Source organism: Sinohyriopsis cumingii, chromosome 15 (genome assembly GCF_028554795.1).
Source record: "Sinohyriopsis cumingii isolate HCF-2022 chromosome 15, ASM2855479v2, whole genome shotgun sequence".
NCBI classification, from domain to species: domain Eukaryota; kingdom Metazoa; phylum Mollusca; class Bivalvia; order Unionida; family Unionidae; genus Sinohyriopsis; species Sinohyriopsis cumingii.
In genome coordinates, this window is record NC_142975.1 from 89,158,170 (window position 1) to 89,178,961 (window position 20,792).

At 40.3% G+C, this 20,792-nt stretch overlaps 1 protein-coding gene across 3 annotated transcripts in view; it reads right to left on the minus strand.

Moving 5' to 3' along the window:
• LOC149782269 (histone-lysine N-methyltransferase PRDM16-like) overlaps positions 1-20,792 on the minus strand; it is an 82,273-nt gene that overhangs the window by 22,683 nt on the left and 38,798 nt on the right. The gene's annotated exons all lie outside the window — the stretch shown is intronic.

A 20,792-nucleotide genomic window follows, 5' to 3' on the forward strand; every position in this document is an offset into this window, starting at 1 on the left:
AAAAAATAAATAGACATGCAACATTATATATATTTTTAGTTCAAGCTTGGGGAATACATGAAAACTATGTTAAGCAGTGCCCAATTTAATTTAATATAATACATAATTTTTTTATTCATGGCATAACATTTTCAATGACAGTTACAAAGTGCCAAAACATGTCCATTACATATAAAAAAATACAGCATGGAAACCAGGCAATTTTTAGAAGTTGCCTTTGAGAAACAGAAATGATCAAAAGCTTTGTAGACAAAATGCGTTAAAGATGGATTCGTTTGGAAAAGAACAGTTACAGGTAATTTTGTTAAATAAAAATTAAATTGTAGGTTCTTAATGAAATACAATCTGAGGAATATCATGGTTTTCTAAGAAGTAGTGAACAAGAATATGTCCACTTCCACTATTAATGTCTTAAAGAGTTGAAATAAATGTTGCATTCAATTCTTCAGTTAAGAACCCATGTTATCGAATACAAAAACAAATGTGAAACTATTAAGAGGGAAAAAAAGTTTCCTGAGTGAGCGAGCAAAAATTTCTAAATATAAATTACACTACATGTAAAGTAATAAAAATAATAATTACTCTAGTCAGGCATGTGAGTGGTTTTTTTTTTTATATATGCAATAACCCATCAATAAGTCCAATGCTTACAACTTATTCTATCATGTGCTAAGAAATGCTACTTACGGAAATAATACCAGTTTGAACAAATAACATTTAAGAATAGCACGAGTACCTATGTCACACATAAAAATATCAGCATATAATATTTCACAGCATTCCACCCACCCCTAGATAAATAGCTAAGTTGATGAAGAACAAACGTAAACAGAGTGACACCATTGTATACACTAATCACCTTGTTACCTGTAATCTTACACCTGTGCTTTACACCTGTGTCAAATTCTCAGACCCGGTACAAAGCTTATTGGATTATTTCCCTTGGACCAACACAGATTTTCATGTATATTATTGTTTAGATAATTGTATCAAAACTAAGGCCGAAAAGAAAACAAACCAAAAAAAACAGTTCATGGCAAATTTAAGTCTTGCTTGGCAATGAAAACTGCTCACACACAATGTACATAATAAATTCTGTCAAAAAATAGAGGTGGGTGTCCAAATGTTTTTATGAAACTTCATTTAAGTCGACAATCAAATAAAATAAAATATGTTTAAATACTTTTTTTCAGCAATGGGTCCAACACATAACAATTATACTGCTCCTGGAAATTTGTCTGACAGTATAACTAGATCAATTAAAATAAGCATTAATGCGTGGCACATCAACACACGGATCAAACCAAACGTTGTGTACATACTCATTCCAATCTCCATTTGGGACAGCGAGAATTTTTTTCTCTCGAATTTTTTCAACCTTGTTCCAATACTAAACTGCTCTTAGACTTTTATCCAGGAGAGATATCAATAGTGAATTGAACATCCATATGTGTGCGATCAATAGAAGTAATTTATCAAGTGTTCTTCAAATATTGCCTGGCATGTGATGAACTACTTTCACTTTTTTAGGCAGATAGCGCTTTATCATTTTCAAGAACATCTGTTTAATTGCCAGTGAGTTATAGGGATGCACAAACGGGCTGCTGGATCTTTGGTTTTATAAAGTAATCGATTTCACTCTCAAAGATAAGAGTGATATTGGAGGTTATAATCCCAATGACCACCTGTTATTTGTCTGGCTGGTTTAACAAGACTTTGATAGAAGGAAATTAAAAACAACGATTACCTCTTGTCACCAGTTATGTGTCTTATTTTTGCCAATTTAAAAACAAATGTGTGCCACATTTGTATTTTGAATCACTAGCAAGATTTCATATGCTGAACTCGGTTAAAATATCCTACAACGATTAAACGTGTTCATTGTCATCAGGGAACGACATGTAACCAAACTCTCTCGTTGACAACATGCACTGTTCAATGAGAAAGAAATTTCAATGTAGGCAAATCTTTTTAAGGTAACATTTTGAGGAATTTTTCCTGAACCAGACAACCCTTATTATTCACCAAAATTTATCTTCTGGGACGCCATTTAAAAAAAAAAATCTAAACAGTCTTGGGGACTACTTTTTGAAAAAAAAGTCGCCAGAGGGCACCCATAATCGCTTCAGGACCATACTTTAGAAACCTAACGTATCCTGAGGACCCTTTAATCTACTAACAAAGAAAATCCCGAGATTTGGATTATCACATGGTTTGGATTATCACACGGTTAAGCTACTGAAAACTGCATATAGGAGAAAGTCGTTGAAAATTATTAGAAAATGAGTTACATTACAAAATTCAAAAACACAGGCGGAACAAACACCACGGTGCAAAAAAGTTGGTTAATTAGTCAGTGGGAGAAACCCATGAAACTGTTGCTTCCGATTTCAAAGCGTTATCAGATCTTAACATTGCAGCAATGATGATCAGCGAAATTTGGAATAGGGACTTCAAGTGTCAGTATAAAGTTCCCACAAGAGCTGTGCTGTTATTTTCGTCCCCCATGCTGTTTAATGTCTGCGTCTTTCCCCTGTCACCCTCCCTCCAAGGAGGGAGCAATATATATATATATATATATATATATATATATATATATATATATATATATATATATATATATATATATACCTTTTGTGAGTCCTTGATTTCAGGACCTGCAACATGGAGATTTCTATATTTTTTAAACTTTCTGTCAGGACATTTTCGGGCAAGTTCTGTTTCGGAGGGGGGGGGGGGGCGTCTCACTTTACATCTTTACATTCCTGCTTTAACGTGGATTTATGTAATTTGTGCATTTTACATGTATTAACACAGAAAGTCTCACTAAAATATACACATAAGAATGTGTAAATTGGTAGCTCAGATGGTATAACATTGGACGTGTAATGCTAGAGTTACATGTTCGATACCCACACAAACCAATGTGTGATTTGGCTGCCTTTGTGTGTTCTCTGCATGATACAGCTAGCAGTATATTTAAAGTGTCGTTAAAAATAACCAATTAATCAATTATTTAAAGTGGGCTGAGTATGGTATATTTCAAGGAAAAGAACTGGAGTTCTATGACATATGTTCAAAGTCAGCAATTCGGTACTAGCTGCATTTTGATAGCTGTAATACTCTCAAAGTAATCAAGGTATTTTAATTCCCATAAGACAAAAAAATAACTATTTTCAACAACAAAATATCACCAACAAGAAACTCATTTTCTTTCAGCCACCAATATACAGGTATATCAGAAATATAACTAGCACAATGCTAGCTTGCTAGAGTCAATGTTGAGAGGTTACAATGCATTAATGTAATTCTCTATTTAGGAATATAAATGTTTCTTGAAGTAAACAGAACATTTAAAAATACTTTAATGAAAAGCAGACCTTACGCATTGGTTACAGTATTTGCTGGATACATGTTTTCACTAGACCTTTAAAAAAATTTAGTCAGCCATTACCACAAAATCAATTAGTTAATCGTCATGCTAATGTTGTTGTTGTTGTTGTAGGGTTTAACGCCATTTTTCATCACAAGATAGACTATACATGGCGGCCAGTATTAATGATGGAGGAAGAACTCGGGGAAAACCACGGAAAGAACCACCGAGAAGCTACTGCTAAGCTTTCTCACAAACCTACTTTGGCCAAATCCGAGACTCGAACCCACGCCAATAGAGGTGAGATGGCAGTGATCCGCAACGGTGAGCGCTTTAGACCACTCGGCCACTGGGGGTGGGTGGGGTGCGTCATGCTAATACACTTATGTAAATAACGCGAATGTAATATCTTTAATGCAATAAAAGAAATGACAGGACAAGTCATAAGGGATGACTGCCAACACAAAGGTTTTTTTTCAAGACAGGTGGTCTCTCAGAATAGGTCCTATTATGTCTGACGAGCAGCAGAGGGGGGGAACAGACCGAAACTATTTTCACAATAAACCCTTTCACGGAAACTTTTCCCGATAGAGGGCTTATTTCGACAAATAAACCCTTCTATTCAGAATACAGGACAAAAAAAAATGTCCCCGATCCCTCGAAGAGTTTTCGCGGGGAAATTAAATCGTGGACAAATAAATAATGGCAAATATTGGAGAAGCATTCACAACTAGATTGGCACGACAACGACTAGCCGCGATTAAAAAATTTATTCCTGTCCGTGATTCCGTCAGAGAAAAATTAAAAGCAAGACAAGAAGCGCAAGTTGAGTTTGCAACATCCGCGGAGGAATTATTTAAGCCTATTACAGCAGCTACTGGTGAAGTTAAAACTGCAATTGTAGGAAAACCTGATCCTGCTGACCCTACCAAAACAAAACGAGGGTTACTTCAAGCAATAGAAGAACTTAAACAGCAACAGGTAGATGAAGGTGCTGTAGTTGATCCAGGTGCCGCCGGAGTAGTGACAGTTGCTAAGGAAACATTTATTAATAAATTTACCGAAGATGGTATTACTGAGATAAAAAATATTCCGCTTACTAACGTGGATGAACTTAAGGAGTTTTCTGCTTGGATTGTCTTAAATTATCCTAACCGGCAAAATTTTCTGAAACCAGGAGCTGCCTCGGGTATAACCCTGAATGATTGGAGGGATTATGTTTACAAAGTAAACAGGGGTATTTCTCGAATATCTAGCACTGATGATACCTATAATTTTATAAAAACTGGCGTAATTGGGGTTAATAAGGAACTAAGAGACCAACAAATGAGGGCAAAGGAAAGGGAAAGGCAGGCAAAAATACAGAAAATGGAAATGAAAAAGCAGGAAAGGGATGAAGAAAAGAAGAAAAAAATTCAGGAAAAGGAAATGAAAAAGCAGGCAAAAATACCGGCGAAGAAAACACAAGCTCAAATCCTGCAAATGACACTGCCTGATCCAGTGCCTGAAATTTCATCACCTGAACAAATGGGGGCTAGCGCTCCTGATGATGATTTTACCACTCCTGTTTCGTCCATCCCCCCAAATATATCAGAAAAAAGAAAAAAATTAGAGGGGGAACTAGCCAATTTAAATGATATATTAAGAGAATTAAACGATGAAATAGAAGAACAAAAAACATTGAAGGGTACTTCTGCTAAAATGGTTTTATCAGATAAAATAGCTCAGAAAAATGATGTAATTTCTGATATTAAAAGGGTACAAAAGGAAATAAGGAAAATAGGAAAAGGTTACACTGGTCGCGGATATAACAACCACATCTGTCCTGACAATATCGTCAATGACGTATCACGGTTGGAAGTTCTCATCGGAGGAAGACGCGCCGGAAACAACTCTCCGGAAATCATAAATGAAGCCGCAAATATTTGTCAGCAACTATTTCAGAGCGGAATTATGGATATCGGCGTTTACCGGGGACTCATTGATGAACTCGCGGATGGTTACCACAGCGACTAGCAAATTTAGTTAGAGAAACAATAATTAAATAAAATGATCGTGCACAATTCTCAACCCGGACACGCTCGTGTGTTACAAGTCCGCGTAGTGAACTCGCGATTACCAGTCTACAGAGCAACTTACGGTGATGGTCTCGGTGATACAATTACTGGTTTGTTTTCAAGAATAGCCCCTAAGGCATTACCGATTGCAAAACAATTGTCGATGAAAGCTATTGATGTTATCAAGGATAAAGCCCTTGGATCTGTTGGTGATCTCGCCGGGAAGGCATTCGCGTCAATCAAGGATAGACTGTCACGGTTAATTCGCAGATCAAAAAAACCGCCACCGGTGAAACTGGCCAGTACTGAACTTATGCCCGCGGACGTCAGTAAAGTAATAAATCAGGCTGCCAATCAAAAACTCGCGGAATTAATAACCCAAACACCCGAACAAATAAATACAAGTTTGATATCAGGAAGCGGACTTCGTTTTAGACTGCGATGATTTTATATAAAAATGTTCAAACGCGTATCTGATCCAGCATTTGATATGGAAGCACCAATACTAAAAGATGAGTCAGTGCGTGATTATCAGTATTATTCTTACGAAGCAAGAAATCCCAATCAGCGAGGACGAATTGAATTACAAGTTCAGGACACAAGTAGATATTTCTTGCCCGCTGAAGCATTTCTTGAAGTCACGGGGCAAATTGTAACAAATGTTGACGCTAATACACCATATGGAGATGAATTCCAAGTTGGTCTTGTCAATAATGGCATCATGGCACTATTCAGAAGTGCCTCATACAGCATTGATGGGAAAGAAATTGAAACGATTCAGGATAATGTTGACGTTGCTACAACAATTGTCGGATTAGCACGATACTCAGATGATTACACCAGATCGGCTGGTCCGACTATGATGTTTGCTAAGGATAATTCTAATCATCCCGACCACAGATCTAGCATTGTAAGACGGCCAAGAAACTTTGCCGATAACGCTGATGCTGATGTGTGGCCGGTACCTCATCCCAACCCTAATTACAATCTTGGTTTTGCTACGCGTAAATTAATGTTATCAGGCGCAAATAGACAATTCTCATGCGCAATTCCACTGTCTCACATCTTTGGGTTCTGCAGAAATGTCAGAAAGGTTATTTACGGAGCCAAACATTCGGTTATACTCGTACGAAAAGGTGATGACAACGACGCTATTTGGCGAGTCGATGCTCCTGCCGCTGTTGCTCCTGCTACTAACCAGGGTAAAGTAATATTACTCAAACTTGCGTTATGGATGCCAGTAATGTCTCCATCACTCGCTGAAGAGCAACGATTACTCTCTTTCATGGACCAAGGCGGCAAATCACTGATATCATGGCTGACAACAACAACAGATTCTATTCAAGGTGCCGGTATTGGACAGTTTACGTGGCATATCTCATCACAGCAGGGTGTGTCAGCGCCGCGACACATTTTCATAGCACTCCAGAGTAACGCACGAGTAAATAGTCAAATACATTCGCATATGATATTTGATAAACTCGCTGTCTCTGGGGTTTCGCTGCGGATAAACGGGCATCAAGAACCATCCGAGGATATATTAATAGATTATGAACGAAATCAGGTAGCGCGTGCGTATCATCGTCTGATGTCATTTATGGGTCGCGATCAGAATGTCGACACTGGTCTGCAAATATCACAACTGGATTTTACAACGCTGTATCCGATTTATTACTTTTCGCTGGAACATCTTGATCTAACCAAACAATCTGTCGTTGATATACACTTCCGGGCTAACGTTGGTGAGTTTCCCGTTGGTGGTTTTAGAGCTGTCGCGGTTATACTCTCCGATAAAGCCATGCTGCTTGAAGGTGTTGGCGGACGAATGAGAGTTATTGACGCTCCAGTAGAAAACATGTAACAATTAGATTAGTTTCTGAAATATAATGTCGTACAGTCATGTTAATGTCACCTTGACTTCCGGTCAGGTAAAAAAAATACAATCAAAGAACGCAAGCACGTGCGGGACATCAATAACACTAAAACGAGATCAGATTACTGGCGGTCCAAACAAGCTGTCGTTGACTAATACTCAGATTAAACATTTTAATAAGGCACTAACAGCAAAAACCGGTATCCGCCTTGATTTCTCTGCTGCAGCTATCAAGGACATGACTAAAACCGGTGGAATATTTCCTCTTCTCGCAGCAATACCGGCGTTGATTGCCGCGGCAGCACCAGCCGTAGCAAAAGCCGCAGCACTTGGTGCAGTTGGAACCGCAGCTGGAATGGCACTAAAGAAAGCAACCGGACACGGGTATAAGAAAAAAAAGGGGAGATCCACTCGCGGATCAGGGCTAAGACTACCAGGAACTCCCGCATCATGGTATCCAAAAAAATTCTAACGCCGTTGAGCAATTTTGATTTACTCGATGCTGTTAAAAAATTGCGTATAAAACATTTCAGAGGAGTATTTATGCGAGATCAATTACCGACGCGGCCGAATAATCCAGAAACTGGCATTATCAATCTCGACAACAAAGATGGTCCGGGAACTCACTGGGTTGCTTACGCGATCGATCCACGTGGAATTATCTATTTCGATTCGTACGGTTTAGCACCGCCAGTTGAGTTTCTCAAGTATGTCCGCGGAGTGCCTCGCACTCTCAACAGCAGATTTTCTAAGAAATCCAAAGGATTTTCAATTCCAGTGTGGCAGTCGACGCTACCAACACAAACATTAATTGATCCGCCCATTTGTGGGAGCGAGGTTTTAAATGTTCTTGATGCAATCTCAAGAAATCCAGCAACGTCTCCGCATCGAGTAGTGTATGAATATACCGCATCGAGAAACGCTAGCGTTTCCAATGCTTAGCATTTCTGGAAGTCCCTGGAAATCTCCGATGAGAATGCTTTGCATTCCCGAGGACTTCTCACGCATTTGAAAAACAGCAATAAGAATAATGGTGGATATTTACGGAAGACCTTTCACAAGAAAAGTCAAACCTGGCACAGATGTTGATCTCTCAAAATATGCGACCAAAGATGAAGTCGATAATCTTTTGAATATAGCTGGAGTTGACCCAGATGAAGTTGCTATTTTTCAGGACAAGCAGGGAAAACTAAGAACGAGCAACATTAGGTGGAATGACATAATTCGCAGAGTTCTTGGAGCTACCAAGGATAACTTCGTTGCATTTAGTGATGGCGGCCGGATCAAGGACTCGAATATATCAATCGCAAGCATCAAAGACAGTATTGATAGCGGAGTTGATAAATGTGTGAAAAAAGCCGGTGACGTAATGACCGGCGAACTCAGCATGAATGGAAACAAAATAACCGTTCTAAAAAATCCGGAAGGTCTCGAAGATGCCGCAAATAAACAATACGTCGACGCGCAGTACAAACTCGTTGTTGACCTAGTCAGCGACAAAGTAACAAAATCCGGCGACGTAATGACCGGCGGACTTGACATGAGCGGCAACAAAATAACCGCGTTAGCAAATCCCGAATCCGACCAGGATGCGTCAAACAAACAATACGTGGACATCGTCAACGGTAAACTAAATACGCTGCGTGCAGAGTATGATGTTCACGTGGGCGCGTTTACAAGACTTCGAAGAAACTTCTCAAAAACTGATGAGGCCGTGGATAAGTTCTTTGGGAATCCTCCAGTCGTCGACACGAAACTTTCTGAAATCATACCAAATCTTACTAATAACGCCAACGATATCAATAAGATTAATACCCGGTTAGGTGTAGTCAGAACGGAAAAAAGTTTTTCAGATCAAGTTCAGATAATAGAAAATAACATTAACACGATCAAACAAACACAGCAGAATATAGTATCGGGTATTCCTGAGATCGTTAACAAAACCAGTTTGATTAAAGTTCCCACTGGAGTTACTCCCGGGCATATCACCAACATCGTATTCACGATCGCATCGGGATTCGCAACATGGTCACGACAAAATAACACTATCAAATATACAGCAACAGCCACCGGTGTTTACAGGTTGTCTGTGTTTTCAGCCGCTAAATTTGAAATCTTCACAACATATCCTTGGAGACATTCCACCGATAAGTATTCCGGGGTTTGCACTGTAATACTAAACAGCGGAACCGAGGAAACATTTATGCTTGAAGCCGCCGACGATACTTTAACAGCAACATCTTACTGGTGGTGTTTGGAATTCGTCGCTTCAACACCTCAATTGGTCACCGCGTAATTGAAAATCGCCGGCGATTTTAAATAATAATGTCAACGTTGAAATCTGAAACATTTCCAGATGCTCAACAATATCGATATAATCAAGTCCGTGAGTGGCAATCTGAGTTAAAAACTGTCATCGAAGTAACCAGTCAAAAAGTAAAAAAATACCGCAGACGCATAACAGTGTTAGACGTTATGGTTTATTCAGTATCCGCCGTTGTTGCATCCGCGGGAGTAATACTATCAGCGGTCACTCCAGTGACTGCAGTAGTCGCTGCCACGATCTCTGTTTCCGCTGCTACAGCAACAGCAGGAGTTTTCGGCATCATAGCAAAAAAAATATCCTCGTGCGCGGTCACAAAATTACACGATTACACGACAAAATTAAATACAGCCACGACCGCATACCAGAAATTATCATCGCTGATATCATCATCGTTAGACGTGCAATCCAGCGACGCCGCGTTGATATCAGATTCTGAATTCAAACTAATGTCAGATGTGTACAATGACTATTTGAAAACTAAACAAATAAATAATGTCACTGATGGCAACGCCACAGGAACTGCTTCAGCAAATAGTCACAAACACAACGCCGGTAAAAACAACGATGATCTCAGTGTCCTCGACGACACCAGAATTCAGCATTAATTTTCGAACTCCAATACCCGTAAACGAAATCGCATTAGCAAAGCTCAGTGCGTATCACAGCTGGCCTAATGTCAGAGCGGCATCATTTTCCGGTCAGCAGCCAAATAATTCGTTTGTGTTTTCGTGGAAAACCAAAGCCGACTCTGACGAATTCGACTGGGATACAATTACGCTACCCACTGGGAGTTATCAGATCGAAGAAATCAATAATGAGATACAACACCAAATAAAACGAATCACCGGCAAGGAATCCAAAATATCTATAGCCGCGCACGAACCAACGCTGTCTGCGGTCATTGAAATCTCAACACCGGGATACGCCGTGGATATTTACAACAGCTCAATCAGGACCGTATTAGGATGGCCACGAGAACGACCCGAGGTTGGACCGGATCCACTAAAACCATCGAAGTCGGATTTCGAGACCACGAAGGAAGAACTACACGACCTCGTGTACGGTGAGCATTTATTATTTCCAGATCAATTACGATCAGACCAAGCCCGGTTTTCAACATCAGATAGACTCCCCTTGGATATAATAGGGGTAGGTTTCGAAGACGGGAGATTCCGGAATTACCAGCCAGAAGACATAGAAGCTCATTTTTTTAATCCGATCAAACAAGCACATAAACAACAGCTAGACCTGTTGCGGGGACATTTCCAAGATTATATCTCTGATATAACAAAACCTGGAACTGGAAACGCTAGCGTTTCTGCAAGCAGTTCTCGGAATGCTTTGCATTCTCGCACGAACATTATCACCACCATAGAAAAACTAAACAAACTCGCATCCACGATGGAATTTATGAATCAAAAAGTAATTCAACATCTATTGGATCTCAAGGGCGATTATGGAAACCGAAAAAGATCGAATTTTGCAACCCTATTTGGTATTCCCGTGAAGGATATTTCAGATTTTAAACTTCCTGGATATAACGCGCACACACTGAGAAAATCAGTCCAGGATCTCATCGAGGAATCTTTCAAAGATATTCTTGCCGCGTATGCGAAAATAAAACCACAACCTGTTATTTTAAGACACGACAACAGTACAGCATCCGATGGCAGACACGTATCTCCGGGGATCGTAAATATCACAGATGTTATTGCGGTCAATCTTGTATGTGACGTCATTGACGGTAGCTACAGCGCAGACACAACGACGGCCCAACAGGGGTTTATCCTGTATACGTTCACACCAAAAGACCCCCCTGGTTTTCTGATTGTGCAAGAACCAATCAATGTGGTCTATCTGCGGTGTAATAATCCGTGGTTGTCAACGATAAATTTTAAACTCACCGACCAACGGGGGGGGTTGTTGGACCTGCGTGGCGAGACTGTCTCCGTGAACTTACTGGTGAAGTCCTGAAACTCTTCGAGGACAAGGACAAGTCAACGGATCCATAATAATAGTTTTTTTTCTGCAGTGGTCCACTTTCGTCATCGCGTGCAAATACCCCATCAAAACCGGCATCGTTGGAAATGCAAAGCATTTCTGGAAGAGTTTCTCTGGAAATGCTTTGCATTTCTCGTCCAAAGGACTTCTCATGCGAGTGCTTAGCACGCAGGCGCGCATTTAAAAAAACGGTTGTGTATAATGTGTGAATACATTCACGCACGAGTTCATATTCATGATAAGCAAATTCTTCACGAGGCAATAAAAACCGCATTTCAAATACAGACACGAGAACAGTATTTCCCCGTTAAAATAATCGTTGACGTGTACGGCGACGAAGACTTCTTGTTAACGTCGTCACAATTAACACAGCTACAGCAAAATAATACAATCACAGTTTGGTGTCAACGAGAACAGATTATGAACTATTCTCATTGTTGTATTGATGTTGAAACGCTTAAGCAAATCCTGGAAGTCTAAGGACTTCTCTGGAAATGCAAAGCATTTCTCATGTAAAACTCGAAGAGTTTCCACGCTCGGGCAAAAAAAATAATACACTTTTTTTTTACCCGTGAAATGTGCTTGAGAAGTCCAAGGGACTTCCAGTGAAATGCTCTGCATTTTCGCTTCCGCTTTGAGTTTCCACGCTAGCCTCAGGTTCTACTTTCACTTTGTGCTGTGAGTCACACGCGGCTGTATTTATACTTCCTTGTCGGCCTCGTAGTCACAAATACTAGTATTTTCAGGCATTTCCGTGTCCTTTATATAACCTTTTAACTGCCTCACCCTGGTGCTAATTAATTTTCGAGTCTCATACTCGCTTGACAATACAAGACGAATCTTCTCAACTGCACGGCACAGTGGAATAAATTCAGATACCTGATTTTCAGTTATCGTGGCAAGTGATCTGTAAATGCGATCTTGCAAACCCTTAATGAACCTATATCTCGCAGAGAGATTGTTCTTTCCCTGCCGTGATAGCTCATTCAAGGATTCAAAATCTGACATAATTGTTTCAGTGTCTAGTAAAATATTAAAACCTCGCTGTTGTAATTCTTTAATTTCAACAAGTATGGTATTTATATTTTCGTGATTCATATTATTATATATTTTCATATTTTTAAATGCATGATTGAGAAATCTTCGATTTCCAGAGAAATACTAGCATCGCCAAAAAACAAAACGAGACATCCTGGCTTCTAGGATCGAGTTTTCTAGCAAGCCCGGCAAACATTTATTTGACAACACAAACAACCTTTACCTCTGATTCGAGTGTCATAGCAGGCAAAGGCACAATGAACATGTAATCTTATCCTAACTTATCCTAACTTATCCTAACTTATCCTAAGACGACACAAACATGCAGGGGGGTCATTTTCTACGGTCAGCAGCAGAGCAAAACCATCCATTGAATCGACCATTGGATGGTGCACAAAAGACACCCGCCATTGGCGGATTAAATTTATGGTTTTGCTTGCGCGTGCTGACTTTCGATCGACCCAAAGGTCTTAGGGAGCGATTTCGTATATAACCCAACTGTTACTTGCGAGTTCCAAATTCGCTCTAGCAGTGGGCGGGACTTGTTTAAAATATTTTAATTGTATGTTTTCTTGAGCGCGGTCATATAACAAGCACAGAAGAGCAAAACAGTCGGATATATTCAGTAAAACGAGGATATTGTTTGTAAAAAAATATATATTCTACGGTAAATAAATGATTACATGTTATGAACTCGATAAAATATTTTATCAAGGTGGCTTTCTCAGGGGAGCAAATCCTCTGACGACGACAACTCTGCAGAGCGTTACACACTCGTGGAGGAGTTATCGTCGTTTGTGTCAACGATAAGAGGTACATAACTAAATGTGATCTTTTGTTTGAGCTTCTTTGAAAATGCTGTTTTGCGGATCCCATCTGCGACATACTGTACAGCAGGTGGAAAAATATCGAAATACCTACTGGCGGCGTTTATTGACTGGAATACAATTTCTTCACCGGTTGCGTTTATGGATTTGATAGCTCTTCTTGCAACTGTTTTACAACGCCCTGTGTTACCCAGTAAGCAGTTCTTGCTCTGAGTGACCACGCGAAGATTGTTTATAGAGTTATCAAGGGGGTTACCGTTAATGTGATCAATGACAAACCCGGTCTTGATCAGTCCATGGAAACATTCATAGACGAAACGGTGACATGAATAGTTCTTTCCTCGAGCAGTAAATCGACGATAACCAGTATTACTTACAAAACCAACTGGTTTCTTCAGTCTGCAGTGTCGTACTACTCCGTCGCGGTTTGCTTCATAATTTTTAATAGTTGGATGTGCAACAAATTCTTGTTCGGGAACAAATTCTTGTTCGGGGACGAATTCTTGATTCATTATATTATAAGCAAAATCATTGTCTAATTCATAATTTGTCTGAAAACTTATTTATATAATCACGCTCGGAGAAACTCAGAGAGTTATCACAGTTTTTTTTATCATAATAACGTTTCAGTTCTCGATAGCGTTTCCCACCACATGATGAACATAATTGCGTTTTTCCCCGTGTTCCAACACCACATCGAATACACGGAGTTGGTCCTGAACTTCCACGACGGACCTGTTGAGCGTGTATTCCGCAGTATTCACCTCTACATGATTTGTTACACGGCGTGGTCGATTTTAGTCTGACCCATTTGCACTGGTTCATTATATATAATATTTGCCTATTTAAATACTTGTCTTAATTATAATAATGAGCTTCTCAAAACTATCTAGGATAAAACCTAGAAATTTCCAATTCGGTCGGGGTCGATTCGATCTTGACCGGTTAACTTTTGATCGACGACGACGAGAACTCGGAGCAGTACTTGGTGTTATCAAGAACGCCAAAGAAGAGTTTCGTCGTGATGGTGCCGCACATGTGTGGTCTTCGTATAAAATCATAAACGACGAAGATATCATTGATGGGACTATCAACGACACAATCGCGCGTAACATAATTGGTTATCTCGATGATAAAAAATATTTCATTCAGATAAAATTTATCGTTGGCGTCAACGATGAAGAAACAGATGAAATAACGTGGATTATCAAAGACAAACTAGATCCTGTTCTTGATTCCCGTGGGAAAACAATTCTGTTAACCAAAGACTCAAACCCGGGAGTACTTGTTGGGATTGATGCACCGTATTATGCTAGAGCGTATCCCGTGACGGCAGTCGTTTACGGAATTTATTCGATGAAGAAACCACGCGTTGATAAACTCTCGCCGATGAAAATGTCAGAGTTGGCAATCCAAGGACTTCTCACTTCCGGATTAAATTGTGTAGCCGAGCGAGTAACGGAACATTTTAAAAATGCAGCACGAGGGAATGGCCTAACACCGCTAAGACAGGCTAAAATAGCAGCGTGGGCGGCAAGGGTAGCACGCGATGGAGCGTCAATAAATGATGTTGCCGAGCTCGAACGATCACTAAAATTTCCTATAACGGTTTTATCGTTGACCGGTGAGGTATTATACAAGAGTAAATACGATTCCCGTGGAGCACCAATAACTATTATCGATCATAACAGTCACGCCTGGACTGACTCGGTTAGAATATTTCCTCGAGATCGTGTTGTAAAGTATTATCGGGAATTGGAAACCGATAATGGTGAAACTCAAAATGGAAGTCCAAGCATGGGAACCACTAGTGGTTCTGGAAATGCTAGCATTTCTATGTTTGATTTTATTTATCAGATAAGTAAAACCGATCCAGTGTCGTTGTGGTTATTCCGAAGTGACCTCGAAGGTGAGTATGATCAGTTTGTGAGACCCAGCGGGGAGGTATTCAGAACAGCAGAATTACATTACAAAATGAAAAAACTCGCAGAAAAATATCATGCGCGGGACACTGATACGCTACTGACAAAGTGTTTTACTGTTCCGGGCGTTGTTACGCATATAGCCCGAGAACGAAATTCATGGAAACCAACTCCGAAAAGTTTTCTCGAGGATATTCAGCAGAGTTGTGTCGAATACGGACACGGTGGTTTGTGGAATACCAAGTATGATCACCGCGATATGATATCCGTGGATATGACGGCATGTTATCCAGGAAGTTTTCTTGGGCGTGGAGAATGCAGTGAGTATTTTGCGCGGTTTGGTCATCCTACAAGCTCGATGACAAGAGTATCCGTGAACGGACCATTGCCTGATTTTGACCTGACCGGGGTTGCTTGTGTGTCGTCGTTTAAACTCGCTACGGGTTTACATCCTGTGTGTTATGCTTGGTTTGGCAGACATTTCGTTGAGAAGCGATGGGCCCCAATAGTGTTATTGCGATACATGCTTGACAGTCGAATACTGCTGTCGCTGACGGTCAGTACCGCGATTATATGTTATGATCGTCAAACCGAAGTTTGGTTGCCAACTCCACAAGTCATCGTTGAGTGCGCTAGCGCACCAGAAACTGATAATTTCCAAGAATATCCAGAATCGTTTATCGACACTATCATTGAAAGAGCTCCAGGAAATAAAATTTCCCAAACTGATGAAAGCACAGCAAAAGATCTAGGACGAAGAATAATAGGAAAATTTACTCAAGGTGGAGCATATGATCATAAACTACATCATAGTCGATTAATCATGGACGAGGCCGAATTGGATCTTATTGTCGCTGATGCCGCCACGAATAATACGTTCTGTACCCGCGAAGATGTGTTTCTGTCAAACGGGAAAAAATTAGGAACTGTTGTTAGTTACATCGACGGAGAATCATCTCAGTATACACATTTGAGATCTTCGATGCTCGCTTATGTATCAATAAACCTATTGTCGATGATTAATAGATTCCCCGTTGACGCAGTGAGAGTTGCAACGGATTCATTCTACATCGACAAAAAACACTTAGCGGCGTTGAATAAGGTTATACCGAATGATCCATCGTGGGGTTCATGGAGAATAAAAAGTGAAATGTTGCATGGATATTGTGAATCAGCTGATGTTGAAATCGAGGATGAATATCGCGGCGCAGAAATATCTGGGAAATTTTCAATTTCTACGACAACTTCGTACCCGTCAGTGTACGATCCTGTTGCACGACATAGAACAGTTTATCTCAACGGGGCTGGTGGTTCCGGTAAGACAACTCGCGCGATAGAATTATTTAGAAACTCTGACATGATTGTGCTGACTCCCACACACAGACTTGCCAGGGAGATGAGACAACGGAAAGTTAACGCGTGCACGTATCACAGTTTTTTCAAATACAGCGGCGGCACGTGGACACCTGAACGAATGGGTACGAAATATATCCCTGGAATAATAATCTGGGATGAGATAGACACTGTGCCGTTGGATACATTAAAACAGTTTCTGGATTGGTTGCTAAAGAAAAATACCGCAGTTGTTATGTGCGGCGATCATGGTCAACCACCGCCATTTACAGGTGAATCTCCACACACGTGGCTGAAAACTTTTGTAGATTATTATGAGGAAATAACTAACGATGTTAGATCACTCGATGAAACGCTGAAAGAGTTTAAGGCGTTGATCAGGCTACAAACCAATAAAGTCCAATGTGAGATAATGCGTGAAATAATTCCAGAAACGTCCCTGGGCGACTTTTGGGAAACGTGGAAACCAGGTGATTTAATTGTGGCAAGTAGAAAGATAGTCAGGGACACACTTCAGCAGCGGTTATTTCAGTTACATCAGAAGAAATTTCCAATGCTGGTAGTGCCATTGTGTTATAGACCAGCTGATACGCGATTGCAGAATACCGACGTTGATATACCTGGGAGATCGGAAAAACAGAATTTAGTATTAAATGATATTGTCACAGTTGATATTGATGCTGTTGAACAGGCACTGAAAATGAGCAAATCCCCGTGGACGCTAGGATACGCTATGACCATCCACAGTTCGCAGGGACTAACTATTTCAGATACAACAGTTTGGATTGTTGATGATCGCATCGAGTGGTCAAATTTAGTTTATTTAGCCGTGTCAAGAGTAAGAAGGATAGGTCAGTTACGAAGAATTGTATTAGATGATGTTATCAACGACAGCATCAACAGATCAATCGCTGATGATACAATAAGAAAGAAATTAGCCGGTTACAAACAGAGCGACAAAAAAAATGGCAACGAGTTTGATCTCGACGAAACATTTATTATACAATTACAACAACAGCAGAATAATCACTGCGCGAGTTGTAATTGTTTATTGCTGTGGCAGTATTCGAAAAATAATCCAAGGCAATTTACCGTAGATAGAATAGATAGTAATCGCGGTCATACGCGTGAAAATGTGATGTTGACCTGTCTTGAGTGTAATCGACGCAGAGGTGCTGCTGCAGTTATTTAAGTGATCGAGGTGGTAATTGTGTATCCGCGGGGATCACCTGAAGTTGCTCGCGTGTGAACCCACGCTGAGGAGCAGTTGAATCTAATCTGTAGATTGCGTTTCTCCCAGTTGATCTGGTTATGCTAGATATCTTGTGCGTGGTAACACTCCATGTGGGATCGGTTGCTCTTTTTTTTCCTCCTTCGAGTTCGCCGGGTTCGTATAAATACCTAACGGTGACATTACCCAGCAACGGGGACGCTAGCGTCGTTGGCTGCGTTGAAACACGTTCACTGACGCGGGGTATATATTTTTTTGTGATTGCATTTACAGGTCTCATGTTTGTTGTTCTGGTAATTTCATTATTCAGTGCGGCTATCACGTTTGGCAGTCTTGCAACCCATTCACGAGATCTCGTATCGTAAATGAATTCCCTCGCGTACTGGTATCCGAATAATCTCTCAGCGAGTGTTCTATTAAATCGCTCAACAATTGCCTGATCCCGATGAATTTCAGTATGTCCTCGTCGTATGGTAACGTTATGTTGCTTTGTCAGTGATGACACCGCGCCCTGAAATTCCTTGCCAGGATCAACTTGTAATAATCGTGGCCAGTTTAGAGGTCCTCGCTGATAAATTCGCGAAAACGCAGAGGCGACTTCGGACGCTGTTTTAGTCGCTAACGGTTCTGCTTCTTTGTATCTACTAGCAACATCAACTACTGTTAGCGCGTATTTGTATATTTTTCTGCGGACAGTATCATGAGGCAGGAATAGTATGTCAGCCTGATGAACTTCATTGGGGATACTAACATCAAAATGTGCAAAGTTGATTTGTCGAGGTGGTGGTAAGTAGATTTGCCATATTGCTTGTTTTGACAGCCATTTTTTGGCAACCTCGCGTGTTACTGATGCCGCGTTGGCGAGTTTATTAATTGCTGAGTTACCTCTCCAGTATCCGATTGGGGAATAATAAATCGCTTGCATGGAAACACTAGCGTTGGAAGTCCTTGGACTTGTCTGCATCGTTATTAATTATCCAGCCCCGATTACTAATTTAGATTTCATCGCTGATCTTACTAACCAATTAGCGAGTGACTCCCTAAATGATTTATTTTTTATGGCGCTTAGTGCATGAATTAATTTCACATCCGCGATATGCCTGTCTTGTAGATCTTTACTTCGATAAGCAATATCATGTATGTGACACGCTGCGTCGATAGCGTTTATCGGATACTCGCCGGGTTTGGGCTGATCGTTGCTGTCAAGCCTGATATCTAGTCGTGTTCCCGGACCGCAGTAATTGTATCCTGGGAGATGTTTTTCTCCGGGATATTTAGCCCAAGGGGTACCTGGAAGTCGTCCGAGGGTTGCTGCGATGTCACCTCCGCCGACTTTGTCAGGCTTTTTTTTTGAAATCTAAATTTTTTTGTGCCACATTGCGCACACTTACCTGAAGTTGCTAGTCTGTTATTTTTTGTTGTAACCGTTGTTATGTCGTTTGTAGGGGTTCGTGCCTTACACTTCACACAATATAGATCCATAATTATTATTCCTTATATACAAATGGAGATCACTGATTTTTCTGCGACGCGAAGGAAAGAACCAGTCAAGCATAATTCAGTGCTACCAAACTCTATTAGGATGATCATCATAGGACCGTCAGGATCAGGTAAAACACAGCTGTTGCTGAACATGATAATGAAGTGGATGAAATGGGACAAACTATACTTGATAGCTCCGTCTGTGGATGATCAACGTTGTTATGATGTTATAAAAGATTTTAATGAGAGTGCAAAAGCGCTGAGTGAAGACGGCGAGGATGTTGTTGAATTTATAACTGATATCGAAGAAGCTCCGTCCGTGGAAGACCTCGACGGGGGAATAAATAACCTAGTAGTGTACGATGATGTGATGCTGGACAAGCAAAAAAATCCTGCAAGAATATTTTCACGAGGTCGTCATAAAAACACCGATGTGATTTATGTTACTCAGCGTTACACACAAATTCCAAAAGTAATCAGGGATAACTGTAATCTTCTTGCTGTGTTTAATGGAGTTGATGTTCACACGCTGAGAAATATTCATCAGACATGGTGTAGCGGCGATATGGATATTAATAAGTTTAAGAATTTCTTTAGTCACGCTCGAAGAAACCAGCATGGATTTGTGACAATAAATTTACACGATCCCAGAACAAGATACCGTATCGGACTTGATACACTGTATGGTTAACATAAAAATGTTTTCTTGGCGCGTTAACGCGCTCGGAAACTCATTTCGTAGAGCAGCAGAGGGGGCGCAAACTACACCTGATTTTCAATGATACCTCACCGTGGAAATTATCAGATACGAGTCGGATTTATTGAAGTAACTCGCGCGCCAGCGGAAATGCGAAGCATTTCTCAAGGACATTTTTTTTTGTCCTGTATTCTGAATAGAAGGGTTTATTTGTCGAAATAAGCCCTCTATCGGGAAAAGTTTCCGTGAAAGGGTTTATTGTGAAAATAGTTTCGGTCTGTTCCCCCCCTCTGCTGCTTGACGAGTGGTCTGTTAAATATATGGATACAAAAAGGCAATCTTCAAATAAACAGTGGTCTTGTAAACAAATTTTAATGAAAATCTTCAGGCGATCCGTTAAACGTTATAACGCTGTCTAATCATCAATCAAATCATATATGATAATTTATAGAACTTTTTCATTTAATGCTTCACAGGTATTTGCCAAATTTATTAGGTTCTTAAAACGCGTTTTTGGTTACAAAAACCACTACCCCTGCAATAACTAAATTTCCTGACCATACAAAGATAATATGATAGCAGAAATCGCTGTTCTTCTGTATAACGGAAGTA